This window comes from Taudactylus pleione, unplaced genomic scaffold, assembly GCF_031769625.1.
Source record: "Taudactylus pleione unplaced genomic scaffold, aTauple2 ptg000381l, whole genome shotgun sequence".
NCBI lineage: Eukaryota > Metazoa > Chordata > Amphibia > Anura > Myobatrachidae > Taudactylus > Taudactylus pleione.
Window position 1 is genome coordinate 413,218 of NW_028284782.1, and position 18,497 is coordinate 431,714.

General features: G+C 44.4%; 1 protein-coding gene across 2 annotated transcripts in view; it reads left to right on the forward strand.

Moving 5' to 3' along the window:
- IL2RG (interleukin 2 receptor subunit gamma) overlaps window positions 1-18,497 on the forward strand; it is a 97,989-nt gene that overhangs the window by 43,084 nt on the left and 36,408 nt on the right. The window lies entirely within an intron of this gene.

Here is an 18,497-nt window from a genome sequence, read left to right on the forward strand (position 1 = left end):
TCGAAGAAGTTGAAAGAGGTGAATATCATGAGCCTCGAATAGAAAGAATGAAATTGAGGGTTCAGAAGGTAAGAGTTGGTAGGAGTGACCAGAGGATAGAAGGCCCCGCAACCTCCAGGCCAGGGTGTGTGAGAGAATGTTTGGCCCCCAAAGGAGATAGCTGCAGGAAAAGTGGTGTCAGATGGATGAATCCAGGATTTGGTGATGGCTAGGAGATTCAAGGAGTTGAAGATGAAGCTGTCATGGACGGGAACCAGTATTATATAGACAGGGCCAGCTCCAGAGGTCAGAGCACTCTGTGCCTGCTCTTAAGAGGGCGCCCTTACATCGCGGCGTGGCCTAGTTACCATAAGCCACGCCCCCTATGTGACGTTATTTGGAGGCGTGCCCGCATGAGATGCCTCCAAATAACATTAGGCTGGGAGGAGCCTCACAAGCTGGGCTTCCCCCAGCCCTCTTCCAACACTGAATGGATGCTGCGCGCAGCAGGGGGATGAGGAGAGTGTGGGTATGTGGCAGGCTTCTGAATGAGGAAGGGTGACAGCAGGTGGTGGGCAAGGTGGAGGTTTAGTGTGGTGTGGGTGGAGAAGAGGAGTGGTAACTTCTAGAAAAGGGAGGGTGCAGGGCTTAGTGTTGGTGTAGAAGGACCATGGTGGAAGAAAAGTGAATAATAATGGATCTATGGGAGATGCGGTGGAGAGTACTAGATGTGATGAATGGAGACAGAGGAGAGGAAGGCGGGGGAAGAGAACGTGGAGGGAGGAAAGAGGTGGGAGCTGGTGGTAGAGGAGAGAATAATGTAGCTGCTGAGTGAGGGGGGAGTAGAAGAAAAGAGAGACATAGGGGTAAATTTACTAAAGTGAGTTTTTAGAAGTGAGTTTTAGAAGAGATGTTGCCCATAGCAACCAATCAGATTCTAGCTATTATCTTCTAGAAGGTGCTAGTTAAATGTTAAGTAGAATCTGATTGGTTGCTATGGGCAACATCTCTTCTAAAACTCACTTCTAAAAACTCTCATTTTAGTAAATTTACCCCATAGTGTAGATGAGGGAATTGGGGGGGGAGGGAAACGGCACTAGTAGTGATGAGCGTGAGATACAGGTACAGTACAGTTAAAATGTCTAAAGATCAGGTAAAAGGAAGAACAGTGCTGGTAGATGAAAAGGCACAACTACAATAGTATATTATAAACAAAAGGAGTTGTTAAAGTTGCAGGACTTTAAAATTAGGATAAAGTATTCTAAAACATGCATAGGTGTGAAACAATGGTAGATACTGCAGTGGTATAGAGATAAATTGACAGTGGTATAGGAATGATTTAAACAATGTAGCGTAGAAAAAAATGCATACAAAAAATAAGTGTGCAGCAAACTAACTGGTAGTTGCTTGCAATGCTGAAGCATGGTGTTAGCAAAAGGTGTGTCCAGGTTATAATGAAAGCAGGTGTCTGAGATGCAGGGTGTCCAGAAGCTCAGAAGTTCCTTTTCAATTGTTTCCAAGTTTTAGAGAGTTCTTTTTAAATGTTGTCTTCCTGTGTTCCTCTTCTCTAACTTTAAATTATGCTGTACTTGTAATACCACTTAGAAAAAAAACGACTTTGAGATAAAAACCTATGCAGCCTTGAAACAGGCCTGCAGCCTGTGCCCTATTAAATATATAGTGAAGCATACAAGTGTAGTGACTGATTGCATCCCACCCGCAGTAACCTCACCCCACACCAAATACAAGTCATAAAATTCTAATACAAACAAACAGAGCCTAAACAGTATCCCATGTATCTAGGCATACTTACCTACTTTATAGACATCGTTTCCGGGAGCAGCCCCAAGAGCTGCCACTAGAGGCAGATTCAGGGGGCGGGGCCGGACTGATTATGCAATTAATGCAAATTGCGGCGTTTAGCCCTGCCCCCTTCTTGAGGACAAGCAAATTACCCACTAAATCTCCCCATCCTGCCCGCTTCACTAGGAAGTGGGCAGGATGCGGGAGATCTGCCCACACTTCCGGGGTGCGGGGGCGAGAGTGTAGGCAAATATGTTTCTAATATATATATATATATATATATATATATATATATATATATATATATATATAGTCAGACCTTAAGTCACTCTGGATTTTGCAGACATTAATTAATGACAAAATACTTAGAAAATCAGTATATTCCAGACAGCACTAGTATTTCTATAACAGATGCCTGGTGGCAATAGATTTTTTACCTGCAAGGTGAGAAGTGGAAAATCAGTCATATCATCATCCCTCACTGATCGCAGAGGATAAAGCTAGAAAGAACTCCTGTCTAATTCTTTAAATTATGCTGTGCATGTAATACCACTTAAGGCGCATATCCACTACATAATTTGCTCCATGAGTGATATCGTGTAGTGTGTCCCCGGCAGTGATGTGCCCAATGTCCTTAATGATATTGAGCACGCACACTTGGCCTGATTCAGCTTCACACGGAATTGCAAAGTTTTGCAATTCCGTCTGTGCTGATATGGTAATGTAGCAGGAGGCATCACACCTCTTGTTGCATTACGTATCTGAGCTGCATTGTCCAACCTAGCATCGGATACTTTGCTGGACATCGGCCGGCTAAGGTGACCCACGGGGTCACGCAGCCAGCCGGCCCAGTTGAAATGAAGAAGTCAGGAAATCTGTGACAGCCGATGGAGCCCTGGCTTCTTCCCTCCCCCCAATGGCGGTGACACGCCTCTGTTTCGAGGAACGGAGGGCATCGCCACCCCTCCCCGCCCCTCCCCGCCCACGAATGGCAGCAGACTGTCAATCACTGCCAGTCTGCTGCCAGTCTACGAGCAGGATCGCAGATCCGTTCTGCGCATGCGCAGAACGGGTCATACGCCTGCGCAGATTCCCAAATATAGGGAATCTGCGTTCAGTAGTGCACTACTGAATCAGGCTCATTGAATAATATAATTCACAATATCATTCAGTGCTGGCACCCTCCCTCATCCCCGAACCTGCACAACCTGACGATATCATCAGGTTTAAACCACAAGAAAAGTAAGTAACCTGTATTTAGGTGCTAATCAATTCAAATTATATTACTTGTAGCAGCAGCCAAATAGTGAGTTGTGTAGACTCACTATGGTCTCATAAAAAGAGAAATTTGGTTGCAATATGGAGTAAATATGATTTACGAGTACCTGCGCTTGACCTGCTTGTGTGTGGTGATAAATAAGTATATACTGTATACCCCTAATTCCTATGAGAATGAAGCTAGTAGCAGAGTAATTGTCAAAAAAATCTATGTTTATTGTAACAATTGTTATCAGGTTTTTGTGTTTGCAGCAGAAAGATTAGGTTCTCAGGACAGTCACAATGCTTCCTTATCCCTAATGCAACTGCAGATGGGCAAAAGAAACAAATGTAGGGTGCAGGGGTAGGTTGGGGGGGATGGATGTGGAGATGAAATAGGGGGGTATTAACAGTTCAGTTTAATGATTGGAGGTGATGTGGGACAGACCTGGGTGTGGGTACTGTCCCCTATGTATAAAGAAAAAATTAGTCAAATAATATCCACTTGCTCCTACCTTAGAAAGAATTAAAAGTCATGCACGATATGTTGATAGTAAATAACAAAGTTGCAGGTGTTGCGCTTTGGAGGGGTGGCGTCCCATGCCCTCCGGTCCGACAACTTACCCTGTGGTCCTGATTCTCATCTTCCTCTCCGCTATGTGTCTCCGATGGATGGACAAGTCACCTTCTCTGGGCTGCCTGGATCACCAACAACGGCGGGACAGCCGAGTCCCACGCTCCCGTGAGGTCATGTGGTACTTTGTGGTCCACCGCCGCCATTTGGTGGCTCAACTCACAATGGAGGAGACTGGTCTGGATGATGCTGGTCACGGTGCGTGCCTTTGTACACCCTCTGTGCGGATGCTCAGGGACCCTGAGAATGGTGAGTCGAGTGTGTAGAAGTGGAACCGGAAGTCAAGGGTATGCTGGGTAATGTAGTTTTCTGTGTCCAACGCGTAGCGGCTCTTAGCCTTCTTCACGAACGTATGTGGAGGTGTGCTGGTACTGTTTTAAATAGACTGGACTTAATTGACATATCCACCCATAAACATTCGTGTGCTGAATTATGCAAGTTTTAATTGGGAGACTGCATATCCAATGATACTGGTGGGAGTGGTTGAGACTCCAATCAGTGTTTATAACTAACTCCTTGTGCAAAATCTGATTGCTCTAGCAGCGTTAGGTGTTTTTATATAAAGAAATTGGACTCACCCTGGAGTATATGGTGTGGTCCTTATTGAGCTGGATATCCAGGGATTAACCCACTGTTGTTGAAACTAATGTCAATGTACTTGATGTACAGAAATAAATATGAAATTATAAATGTTAATAAATAATTAGTGTCACACTTGTTGTACGGCTCATAATAGCTATTTGATCGAGAATGCTTTCAGATGATCGAAACACTTTTTGTAATATGTTTCTCTGTGTTTTTAATTGCATGTATAAAAAGTGAATATATTTCTGTTACTAGGTTTCAAAAATTATTAGTTTTATGTAAACCCTCTAATTATTGTTGAGTGATGATCGACTTGACTTCATTATCAATGTTGAGGCCCCACGGGTTCTGTGTTTTGAGTGTGAAAATCCATTTTAACTCTTCCTGGTTTAATCTGGATTCTAAGTCACCCCCTCTCCAATTAGGTGTAATTGTTTTGATGCCTGTTATTGTTAAACCTGTAGGATTATTGTTGTCATTCTAAAATGATTTGATGGACTGTGTGTTGCTAAACCCCTGCGGATGTTTCTAATATGCTCAGCACTCCTCACACTTAATTTCCTGGTGGCCCTCCCTACATATTGGAGGCCACATTTACACTCTGCCAGGTAGATGACCATGTTGCTATCACATGTGATGTGCTCCCTAATCCTGAATGTTTTTTTGTTGTTGTTGATGTAAAAGACGTTTTGCGTTTTGTAGTTATTGGGCAAGTTTTACATGTTTGGCAATGTCCACAATGGAAGAATCCTCTTGTGGCTGTGAGTTATTTAAGGTCTTCTGTATTGTTGTTTTTGGTGGAATGTGATTTTTATTGAGTGCACGATCGAGATCCTGTGCCTTTCTGAATATGAGATTTGGTTTGTTAGGAAGGAGGTCTCTTAATTGTTCGTCCTGTAAGAGTACATGCCAAAGTCTTTGACTTATTTTCCTTAAGGAGTTCGCATCCCTACTATATTGTGTAACCATGCATGTGCTGTAACTGCTATCTATTTTCTATTTTTGTTTGCTTTGTTTTGCAATCAGCAGAGGTTCTCTTTCCAGTGTGAGTGCTTTCTGGAAAGCAGTTTCTACCAGTCTGGGATCATAATGTTTAACTATGAACTGGTACTTAATTTTTCTCCCTTGTTCTATGTAATCAGACTCTTGGATGCAATTGCAAATTTTCTTCTGAAAACTTTTTGTTTGTAGTGTACTGTCTTTGATAAAAATTGTGATGTCCAAAAAATTTACTTGAGTGCGGTTGTATTCTGTAGTGAAGGCTAGATTGAGTTTATTTGAATTAATGTATATTAGGAACTTTTGTAGAGAGGTTTCATCGACTCTCCAGATAAAGAATATATAATCAACGAAACGCTGCCAGAGGACCATAACAGTGCCACTGGTCTGTCTGTACAAGTGATTATCAAACCAGAGATAATTGTGCTGAAGTATGAATTGAATGCTCATAGTAAGGAAGTCCCTTTGGTCAATGTGTATTCTGGTATCTTTAGTAAGGATGTGTTCTATTGCTTGCAGTCCCTGACTGTGGTTTATGACCGTGTATAGTGATGTCACATTACACGTACACAGCCAACAATCAGGCTGCCATTCGGGTTGTGCTATTGTTCTTAAGATGTCTGATGTATCTTGTAGGTAAGACCATTGACACTTAACATAAGGTTGTAGTAAACTGTCTATGTATTGAGATAATTTGGATGTTATAGAATTAATGCCGGAAACAATGGGTCCACCAGGCGGTTTCTGGGGTTTTTTGTGGAGTTTAGGCAAGTAATAAAAGACCGGTACTACTGGGTGTTTGATATTTAAGAACTGGTGTTCTGGTTTAGTTAGTATGCCTTTCTCGTAGCCTGTCCACAAGAGGGATTTGAGTTGTGTATGATAATATCCTGTAGGATCTTTCTCTAGTATTTCGTAGGTTTCTTTATCCTTCAATATCCTATAGCACTCTGAAATGTAGTCTGCCTTATCTAAAAGGACTAATCCCCCTTCCTTGTCTGCTGGCTTGATAATTAGGTTGGGGTCATTGGCCAATTCTTTCAATGCTGTGTTTGCTCAGCTTTGGTGAAATTATTCTAATGATGTTTGTGTGGTTTGATTGTGTCCAGATCTCTCATGACTAGTGACTCAAAAGTATCAATATGCGAACCCCTAAAATGTTGTGGGTAAAATCTGGATTTGGGTTTTAGGTCAGAATGTTTGAAACCAGTGGAGCTTTCGTGCGGTTTGTAATCGGGATTGATGTTATTTGTGTGATACTTTTGTAGTATTAGTTTCCTGATAAATTTATTTAAGTCCAGATATGTCTCAAATTTGTTTAATTTGCTATGTGGGGCAAATTTAAGACCCTTGTTTAGAACAGAAATATGTGTATCATTTAGTCTGGTGTTACTCAGGTTGAAGATACCTACTGGTTCGATTCCAGTTGGAATTTGGTTGATTTTCTTATGGGAGTGTCGACCTCCCCTACATCCTCGTCTGTGTCCTCTAATTTTCATTTGTTGTTGCTGAGATTGGTTTGATGGCAGGCATTGAGGCCTGCCTCCAGATCTAAAAAAGAGGAACCGCATTCTGATTGTGTGTTTGTTTTGTTAATGGCCACTGCGTTTGAGGCTGTAGGTAGTGTTGTCTGATTTTTTGTGATCTGAGATCCTGCATCCAGTGAGTCTAGCTAGATTCTCCTAGGTAGAAGTCTCCGCTACACTGTAAGTTGAAAATTCAGTGTTGGTGCTTGTATCCAAAGCAGCATCTTCCCATTCAGAAATAGTGTATGGCTTAATTGGTTGTATTGGAGTAGGGGGGGATTCGTTTGTGCTATGTATTTGTGACATAAACTGTTGATATGTTAAGTTCAGTCTTTTGTAGACCGGTGTCCTTATGTGAGCTGGTTTGATTGTATGTTGCCGTTTGTTAGTGACTGGTCATTTGATGATATCTCTATCTCTCTTGCTAGGATTCTTATGCGTTTTGGGTTCCCCCACTCTGGGCCTCATTCATACCCGGTCGCATGCGCTGAGCGCTCGCAACTGGGTCGATGTTTGCACACTGGACATGCCGACGTCGGAGCTGGCTCCGAAGTGCACATGCGCGAGACCTGGGAAGCGACAGGCGCTCCGTCGCTCTGGGTCTCACACCAAAGGGGGCAAACTGTCGATGTTGATTGACAGCTCGCCCCATTTGGAAGGCGGGCCGGGGGGGTGGCCGGCCAAACGGAGGCGTTCCCGACGGAACGCTTACCGTTTGGGGGTGGCCCCACTGACATCACCAGTGATATCAGTGGGGAACTTCCTGCTCGATCAGAGCAGGAAGCTCCCTGGGGCTTGCGAGTGCGAGTGCAGAGACCCAACCTTACAGTCTCCTCGCAAGCCCTGATGGTCGCGATGGTCCTGACCATTGCGACCATCACCCTGGTTGGTCGCTAAGCTGTGGGTGGTAACCCACAGCTTAGCTAGCAATCAGGAGGCCGCACTTCAAGATGCAAGCGGCCGCTCTCGTTCAGAGCGACCGCTTGTATCTGAATGAGACCCTCTTGACTTGTTTTGTGGCAACTATGGTTTCCTCATTTTTTTCTAGTTTGTTTAGTGCAATAGTTTCTAATTGCTTGTATTCCTCTATATATGTCCAATTCCTGGTGTAATATCTCTATTTCTGCGTGGAGATGGATAAGTGTCTCACTATGGGGCCTATTCATTAAACCTAAAAATTCTCTGGAGATAATTAGCTTTAGAACTCGCATGGAGTTCTACCTAATTATAGGTGGAATTCATCATTCCACCTCTCCATAAGTATCTATTTCGAAAAGCTGTCATTTTTGCGATGACAGCTTTTCGGGAAATAGATACTTTTCCCTGCCTACACTACCTTATCGCATCTGGAAACAGTGCTGCGCATGCGCCGTTACATCTGTAAAACCAGCGAATGCGCAGCACTGCCTACAGATGCGTTAAGTTTGTGTACCCCCTCCGCTCACCCCCCCCCCGATTTACCTGTCCGCGCAGCAGCCTCTAGCTCCGTCCTGCTGGTCTGTCATGTGGTTTCCCAGCAGACCACATGACAGATTAGAAAAAAAAAAAAACTTTTTTTTTTTGTCTAAACTTTCTTGTGCTCTGCTGGGGAGCACACATGTCCGACCAGCCTCCGGAGCCTGAGGACAGAGCAGAGCGCCGGAGGGACTCATCGGGGGACCTGCACACGCGGATACAGGTAAGTTTCACTTGCTATTCGCCACCTCACAGTTGATAATTGATAATTTTCGGAATTTGATGAATACCACAATTTCCACATCCCCATACTAATGTATGGGGAGTGTGGAAATTAACGCAGGGGAACTTAGCAAGGGGAACTTAGCAAGGAGATATCTGTGATATCTCCTGTGCTAAGTGGCTACATGAATACCAAAATAACGTTATTTAAGGAAAATGTCCTTAAAAACGTTATTTTAGTGTTGATGAATAGGCCCCTAAGTGTGTCTATGATCAATTGTAAAAGATTCTGGGAGCATTGATGTAAAATGGCTCCCCATTTTTTCATAAATATGTCGTTACTCAGACTGTGTGATGGTTGTTTCTTTATTTTTAAGCCCCTTGGTGTAATGTTTTGTGTCACATACCATTGTAAGGTCTGTTTATCCCACCAGATTTTATTTTCTTTGTATATTAATTCCTCTAGTTTAAGAAAATTGTCACAGAAATATTGTCCTTTGATTTGGGCATTGGTGGAGGTTTCTAAGTTTGAAAATAGTTCCTACAATATGCTTTATTTTCCCTATTTTGTCTAATGTCAAGTAAACCCATGTGTTCATGGTAGCTGGTTCTCAGGATAGATAAGATGATTTATAAATGGGTTATTTAGAACCTGTGCACAGTTGATTGGTTGTGTCAGCTGCTGGTACTCCATATGGCAAAATAGGGGATTTGGGATAGACCCCTGAGAACCAGCAGCTGAAACAACCAATCAACTGTGCGCAGGATTTAAATAACCCATTTAGAAATTCGGTTGCGATTATCAATCCTTGTAATGGCAGAAAATTACCTCAGAATATATTAAAGATACTTTATATCAGACAAATAAATAAAACACTATGACATATATATATATAGAATTAACAATGAAATTAACAATATTGAACAGTATAATAGACAACACCTTTGTGGTCAAAGCAATTAATATGTGTCGACACAGATATTAAACAATATAGGTAAACATCCACTTGATATACTAGATCCTGGAATGGAAAAATTCCACAAGCATTGTAGAAATCCTTACTGTATTTATTCCTTTAGGATATTTAGCTGGTGAAATTGGCAATAATATCAAAGTCTCTGTAAATATACCCATTCATAAAGTGTTTGTGTGCTGAAGTATCACCTGCTATGCAGCGATCTCTTATCTGCAAATATTTAGCAGGGATATTTTTGTATAATAAAAACACTCCGCTGGCTGTGCTTCTTATAATTATCCCAAAGAGGAGTTATTCCAACTGAATGGATACTCACAGTCTCTCCCAATAATGAAGCAGGAGATCTCTCCGACTTATACCGCAGCGTGCCTGTGAGGTGGATCCTGGTTCAGCGGCGCCATAGGAATCTGGGCTAGATGTTAGCCTATTAATGTACCTCTGCACACCAAGGAGATGGTCACTTGGGGTAGAAAAGCCAATTTTTTGGTTGTAATCGCTGTATCTAGGGTATCAAGTGTTCTTTCAGAGAGTCAACGTTGGTAAGATAATTGTAAATGAACCAGGTAAACTGACATGTTTCGCTCCGCCCAGAAGCTTTATCAAAGGACTTTATCAATATGTGTCGACACATATTAAATGCTTTGACCAGATAGGTGTTGTCAATTATACTGTTCTATAGTGTTCATTTCATTGTTAATTCTATATATATATGTCATAGTGTTTTATTTATTTGTCTGATATAAAGTATCTTTAATATATTCATGGCGTTCTGAGGTTATTTTCTTTCATTACAAGGATTGATAAGCGCAACCAAATAAAATTTTTTTAGTTATTATCAGGTTGGACAGCCGTTTCGGGCGATGAACAATGTCGTCAACGACCAGTGGGAGCACACATCGCTGGTCATTGATGACATATCCACTGGACGATATAGTGAAGGATTGAACAATAATGATATCGTTATCGTTCAATCGTTCATTATATCGTCTAGTGGATACGCGGCTTTAGGAAAACAAAAACAATTTGAAATAAAAACCTATGCAGTTTGTGCCCTACATTTTTATCTATCTATCCAGGGTTGGACTGGCCCACAGGGGTATAGGGGAAATCCCCGGTGGGCCCCACTGCCTGTGGGCCCACCGCCACCTCTAGGTTTCAGACCCCAAATTATAAATTGTTGCACTATTAGACAGTCAGTTACCTGGTGGAGCAGGACCACTGATTAACAAGGGGGCTTGGTTCACTTCTATAGAAACTACACCAAGTTTTGCCTAATGGTTAGCCAAGCAACTGTGGTAGCAGGCCACACCTCCTCTGGTGGATGACCACACCCCTTAAGCATGGGCCCTTATTACTGATTACCCCGGTGGGCCCCTCATGCTCCAGGCCGACACTGTATCTATCTATCTATCTATCTATCTATCTATCTATCTATCTATCTATCTATCTCTGTCTGTCTGAAATGTGCTAAGTGAGCAACGTTAACCTTATACCCATTGTGGTTTATGTACAGTTGGACTCCGCTTTACGTGCATTTTATACACATATCCATTCTGCACAAGCACACCACATGCATAGACATACAGCTGTACACAGATTTACACTTACGTGTTCTTATGCTTGGAGTGGTGGAACGGGGGATGGAAGGCAAGTGCAAGTATAGGCCAAGCACGCAATTATTCATATATGCCTGTCGGAAAGGCATTATGGGGTCTTTTAATGAAGCAGAGAAGAGCCCTGTTTAGCTGAAATCAGGGCTCTTCTCTGCTTCGTGCTATTCATGGAGCTAGTTTACCATGGAGAAGTGTATTACTTCTCCAACTGTACCCCCTGCTCCATGCCTGGATCGCATCACCATACTGTACTATTGTATGGTGAGTGTGATTCATGAAGGAACGGAAAGCTCATCTTTCCATCCCCTCCTGCGGTACAGATTCGCCATCTGAGAATGACGTTATCTGTACCTCATGCAGGACAGAGCAGGGAAGCTGCATACTTCCGTGCTGGCTTCGCTGCCTTTTCCCAGCATCCATAGCAGCAGGTATAACGTGACCTGCTGCTCTCAGATGCCGGGGCATGCCCAGTGAGCACCAGGTCTATCTTCTCACTGTGCTTGGTATAACTACATGTCTCATAGCCACATACTGTAGCAACATTTTGTAAAGGCCCGTCACAGAAAAACACAAGTTCACAGGCGTTTGTACGGGGGAGGCAGACATCCCATGGCTGCAGATCCTGTAACTACTGACTCCTACAACTACCGTAGTTCTATTGCAGGGATCTTCCGATGGGATGATAATGTCAGCTGCACATGACATACTTAGCAATAAGCACTGCTATTATAGCTAAATGATGCACGTTGTGGTGAAAATGACAGTAGGTGCAGGTTCTGCACTGCACCTATACTACTACTTATAGCTGTTGTGAACTACACCACATACTTACTGCCCAGTATATTGTATTTTTAGGGCTTTGTGATATTAGTAATTGTGTACAGTAAACAATGTTTTCTTTTAAGATATATACAAGTCTGCTAAGGTGTGTGACTTGAAAGCAATATAAACTAGGGATGAGCGGGTTCGGTTCCCTGAGAACCGAACCCACCCGAACTTCGGGGATCCGGGGCGATCAGAGCCCAAGCTCGGATCTCCCTGTCTGCCCCGGATCCCTCTCCCGAGGCAAAACCTCGAGATCTGCTGTCGGATCTCGAGGTTTTGCCTCGAGCGGCCATTTAAAAAAAAATGCCTTTGCCTTTAATGGGCAAAGTGCTGATTGGCTGATAGAGCCGTCTGTCACGGCTCTCAGCCAATCAGCATTATGGTGCTCATTTGCATGTAGCACGGACTCATGAGATCCGTGCTACATGCATCTGTGTGACTGACAGTGACACAGAGCACAGATGGGTCAGTGAGACCCGTCTGTGCTGCTGTGTATTTCAATGACACAGATGCACGCACGGACCAGGAGATCCGTGCTACTTGCATCTGTGTCATTGACACAGAGCACTGACAGGTCCGTGAGACCCGTCTGTGCTGCTGTGGTAAAAAAAAAAAAAAAAAAAAACCTGTGTAAAAAAAGAAAAAAATGGCGTGCCCCCCCCCCAAAAAGAGCTACCAGCCCCGGGCATTAGTGACCCAGTGCTGGGTGTGCTTAAATACAGGGGACAAACGACGTAGGGGTCCCCTGTACTTAAGCACAACCAGCACCGTGCTAGTCAGAACCAGCGCTGGTTGCCAAAATACGGGGGACAAACGACGTAGGGGTCCCCCGTATTCTGCGCAACCAGCTCTGGGCTCTGATCCGGTCCTGGTTCTGGAAATACAGGGGAAAAAAATTAGTAGGGTTCCCCTGTATGTTCCAGAACCAGCACTGGACTTTTTCTAGCGGGGGGCTGATGCCACAGCCAGGGGAACCCTTTCACCGGGCCCCCCAGCCGCAGCATCAGCCCTGACCGCTAGTCAGCCCAGGCCGGGGATCCCTGGAGAGCTGGGGACCCCCTCAATAAAGGGGTCACCCTCTCCAGGGCACCCCAGGCCCAGGCTGATAGCCCGGGGCTATCCCCGCCACCCCTGGTGGCGGTGGGTGGCGGGTTGATTGTGTGGTGTGGTGTAAATAAAGAATATCAAACATTGTCTTTACAAGTAGAACTGCAAGTCCCAGCAAGCCTGCCCCACATGCTGGTACTTGGAGTACCACAAGTACCAGCATGCAGGGCATTAAGGGCCCACTAGTACCTGTAGTTCACCTGTAAAAAAATGTTTAAAAAAAACACAGGACACACACACTGTGACAGTATAAGTTTATTAAACATACATACACACACACACACACACACACACACACACACACACGTACACATACTCACCTATGTAACCTGTAGCATCGGTCCACTTGTCCAGTAAAGTATCCCTAGGGGACCTGTGAAAAAAAACATACTCACCATCTCCTATGCGAGGTTCTGTCCTCTTCGTTCCAAAGTAGGCATCCCCGGACTTGGCAAAAAAAAAAACGAAAACGTGAATCACGAACTTAGTACCGTTCTATAGAACGGTACTTCCCGAATGAGAGCTTAGCGGCGGGGTATCACCATGGAAACCCCGCTGCTAAGCGTTCATTGGCTGAGAGAGGCCATCTCCCGTCTCTCTCAGCCAATGAATGGCTCCCTCCATTGTAGTCAATGGTGGGAGCCGCAAGGTTATTAAAGTTTACCCTGCTGCTCCCACCATTGACTACAATGGAGGGAGCCGTTCATTGGCTGAGAGACGGGAGATGACCTCTCTCAGCCAATGAACGCTTAGCAGCGGGGTTTCCATGGTGATACCCCGCCGCTAAGCTCTTATTCGGGAAGTACCGTTCTATAGAACGGTACTAAGTTCGTGGATCGCGTTTTTTTTTTTTTGCCAAGTCCGGGGATGCCTACTTTGGAACGAAGAGGACAGAACCTCGCATAGGAGATGGTGAGTATGTTTTTTTTCACAGGTCCCCTAGGGATACTTTACTGGACAAGTGGACCGATGCTACAGGTTACATAGGTGAGTATATGTACATGTGTGTGTGTATGTATGTTTAATAAACTTATACTGTCACGGTGTGTGTGTCCTGTGTTTTTTTAAACATTTTTTTTACAGGTGAACTACAGGTACTAGTGGGCCCTTAATGCCCTGCATGCTGGTACTTGTGGTTCTCCAAGTACCAGCATGCGGGGCAGGCTAGCTGGGACTTGCAGTTCTACTTGTAAAGACAATGTTTGATATTCTTTATTTACACCACGCCACACAATCAACCCGCCACCCACCGCCACCAGGGGTGGCGGGGATAGCCCCGGGCTATCAGCCTGGGCCTGGGGTGCCCTGGAGAGGGTGACCCCTTTATTGGGGGGGTCCCCAGCTCTCCAGGGATCCCCGGCCTGGGCTGACTAGCGGTCAGGGCTGATGCTGCGGCTGGGGGGCCCGGTGAAAGGGCTCCCCTGGCTGTGGCATCAGCCCCCCGCTAGAAAAAGTCCAGTGCTGGTTCTGGAACATACAGGGGAACCCTACTAATTTTTTTCCCCTGTATTTCCAGAACCAGGACCGGATCAGAGCCCAGAGCTGGTTGCGCAGAATACGGGGGACCCCTACGTCGTTTGTCCCCCGTATTTTGGCAACCAGCGCTGGTTCTGACTAGCCCGGTGCTGGTTGTGCTTAAGTACAGGGGACCCCTACGTCGTTTGTCCCCTGTATTTAAGCACACCCAGCACTGGGTTACTAATGCCCGGGGCTGGTTGCTCTTTTTTGGGGGGGTGCACGCCATTTTTTTCTTTTTTTACACAGGTTTTTTTTTTTTTTTTTTACCACAGCAGCACAGACGGCTCTCACGGACCTGTCATTGCTCTGTGCCAATCACACAGATGCATGTAGCACGGATCTCCCGGGTTCGAGCTACATGCAAATGGGCACCATAACGCTGATTGGCTTCCTGTCTGCCACTGCAGTGCCACTCCTAGATGGGCCACGTGTTTGTGCCGCCCACTTGTGTCGCTTAGCATAGTCATCCAGCTACCTCGGTGCAACCTTTTGGCCTAAAAACAATATTGTGAGGTGTGAGGTGTTCAGAATAGAGTGGAAATGAGTGGAAATTAATGTTATTGGGGTTATTAATAGCGTAGGAACAAAAAATGGCCCATTTTATGTGATTTTAGCGTTTTTTTTTATTTTTTAAGAAAAAATCCAGATCCAAAACACAAAACCCAGAACCCAAAACACGGAAGGGTGGTTTTGGCAAAACCAATCCAGATCCAAAATACGAAGAAAGATCCAGATCCAAAACCAAAACACAAAACACGAAAAGTGGCCGGTGCACACCCCTAATATAAACTACAGTAAATCAGTTTATAACACATTGCAAATGACCCTCTTGACTGCTGTACATACTTGCCTAGTCTCCCGGGAGTCGCGTGAGGTTCCCGATTTTCGGGTAACCCCCCGCACCTCCGGAAGTGTAGGCAGATCTCCCACATCCCGCCCACTTCCTAGTGATGAAGGCAGGACGGGGATCTTTTCCAAGAAATTTGCAGGTCCGGTAGGGAGGGGGCGGGGCTTATTGGCACAAATCGCATAATTTAGCCCCACCCCTAATGACAGCGATAGAAAATAAGAGTGAAAATTATATAACTGACAAATTACTTATGTTTCAGGTAAAATAAGCACTTATTGCAGTATAAAAGTGACTGAGGGCCTAATTCAGCAGTGCATGTTAGTGCAATGCTGAACGTAGATTCCCGACGTTCGGGAATCTGCGCAGGCGTATGACCCGCTCTGCGAGCCCGCACGTAAACTGGCTAATAGAGATTTCCTGGCCTCTTCCTCGCAGCTGCGACGCCCGGCTGCGTGACCTTATGGGTCACCTTAGCCAGCCGATGTCCCGCAAAGTATCTGATGCCTCGTTGGACAATGCAGCTCGGATACATAATGCAGCAGGAGGCGTGATGCCCCCTGCTGCATCACCGTATCAGCACAGATGGAATAGCTTAGCTGCTTGTGAGCGGCTTGGCTATTCCGTGTGAAGCTGAATCAGGGCCTGAGTACAGATCATATTCAAATATGTAGGGAATCATTTAGAGCTGGATGCAAGTATGTTTTGTTTTACGTAAAATATGCATTTTCGTGCTGCACATACCACTAACAATGTGACAGCCCATACACAGACATACTGCACTGAATCTGTTTTTTTTTCGTCTATCCTACTGTGTATGGGCTGTCACGGGTAGTTTAAGTAGTAAGGTTGTGATCAGGGCCGGTGCCAGGGTGTTCGGTGCCCCACTGCAAACTATATATTTGCACCCTCCTACAAATATGTCCTCTGGACATGTCTATTTACAATGTGTCATATTTTGAAATGTATTGTGCACTATGTTGTAAAATAAGTGATTTGACTCTTGTATCTGTACTCACCTTGTTTATTATTATTAAAAGATGTTCAAATAAAAGTTACACCCCTCTCTGTTATACATTTTACCATTTTATACAGTTTGTGTTTGTATGCAATTGATATAATCGCTTAGCTTAACGCTAGCTGACTGGCCTGCTCATCTCCATAAGGGGCAGGCAGGAGCCAGCTGTCTCTCTCTCCTTCTTGCTCTCTCTCTCTCTCTCACTCAGTGTTCGGCGGGTCCTCCTCCTGTCATTGCGGTGCGCAGCTAAGGCAGCTTCTCCATTGCTCCTCCTGGACACGGCACACCACACACAGAGACAGCGGCTGTGTGTGCACGGCGTCATCGCTTACATTGTGCGTGTAAACTGCCGGTCTACATGCTATTTCTGGTAGTTGCGCAGCTTAGCAGGGGAACAAACTAGCTCCTCCCACTCAGGCGATGCCGAGCAACATAATCAGTTCCTGACTAGGCAGCCACGGGCATAAATGAAATTTAAATTCAGGTGGATTAGCGAGTCCGCAGCACCCATTATCCAGATCTCCAATCTTGAATTTAAATGTAAATTATGTCTGCGGCCACCTGGTCCACCTCCGCACCACCACTTACTTTTACCGTACCAGGTTCCCCCATGACACTGCTGCACTGGCTGCCTCACTCTGTCTGTCACAGGTGCAGCTGTAAAGGTGCTCAGAAAGCAAACAGGGGGGATGGCGCCTCTCCAGCCCTGGCTGTGATGGCATAATAATGACACAATTAGGTGGTTGCCTCTCGGGAGGTGTACAGTATCTCTCCCCTTCTGCTCAACCCTGGAGGAAAGATCTATGTGGATGATGATAATCAGAACAAATTGTAAAAGAAAGGATCAATTATCTAAGTTATTATCATTGGGGTGACTTAAGTGTTGGTTACTTATTTAATCATTTATTTTTTTTACAATTACATTCTTAGTTTACAATAAACTACATTTAAAATGTTAATGTCACACAAGAAAACATTAAGGGGTCTATGTACTAAGCAGTGATAAGAGACAGAGTGAAAAGTGATGTCAGTGATAAGTGCCAGCCAATCAGCTCCCAACTATCATCTCACAGGCTGTGTTTGAAAAATGACAGTTGGGAGCTGATTGGCTGGCACCTTATCAGAGACTTATCACTTTTCACTCTGTCTCTTATCACTGCTTAGTAACTAGACCACTAGATCTGTTACCCAAACCGCTAATTTTGATTGGCAGCAGGGTGAATTTTGTTGTAGTTTCTATAGAAAGAATCCAAGCATCCACTTTCCTGCTCTAGCCGGTAACTGGCCCACTAATAGAATAACAATGTGTAATTTGAGTGCATGGTCTGTAATCTGACAAGAGAGGAGGGGGTAGGGCCTTCAGGAAGTGGGGACCACCGGGGATTTCCCCTGTACCTCTGTGTGCCAGTCTGACCCTGTGGACTGTGTACCGCTAATGTGAGGGGGGATAAATAGTGTGGGATCCCCATGCAAGTGCCACAACCAGCCCCAGGCTATGACAGGATGGATGGTAACACTAGAAATGCCAATCTCCTTGTCATAGTGAAACATACAATTGTCCTCAGCATGGATCTAATATTCCCTAGGGGAATCAAGCTTGCAAAAAAGAAAAAAGTACTCTTGGCTTTATCCCAACACCCCTGACTGAGAGGTGTTGGAATATACATGCTTGGATGTGCTGGCACTTGTAGAACCTCAAGGAAACATGACGCAAATTCCAGACTGAGGGCATTTCTGCAATCAAGAGTGGCTTCTCTTTGAGTGGTTACTGTGTGAGATACCACTCTGATTGGCTATTTGTGTAAAACCCCCTTTTTGGAACTCAACAACACTTCATTGTATCAATGTTCATTGATTCATTTTATAAATGAACCTCCTTGATACAGCCAAGTTCATTCATAAGTGTTTCAAAAAAGAACAAAGTTCTCTAATGGTGGAATTGATCAATCTGCAAGCAGCCAGTGACTATTGATTTTGCCTAGATATATATTTCTTCTGCATGGCTTTGTAGGATGTAATAAAATCTAATAGCACTGTTATTTGTACAAAAGTAACACAGAACATTAATTTAATAAATTAGATAAATGAATCTATAGTATGAACTACATTTGTTAGAACAAAATAAAATGTAT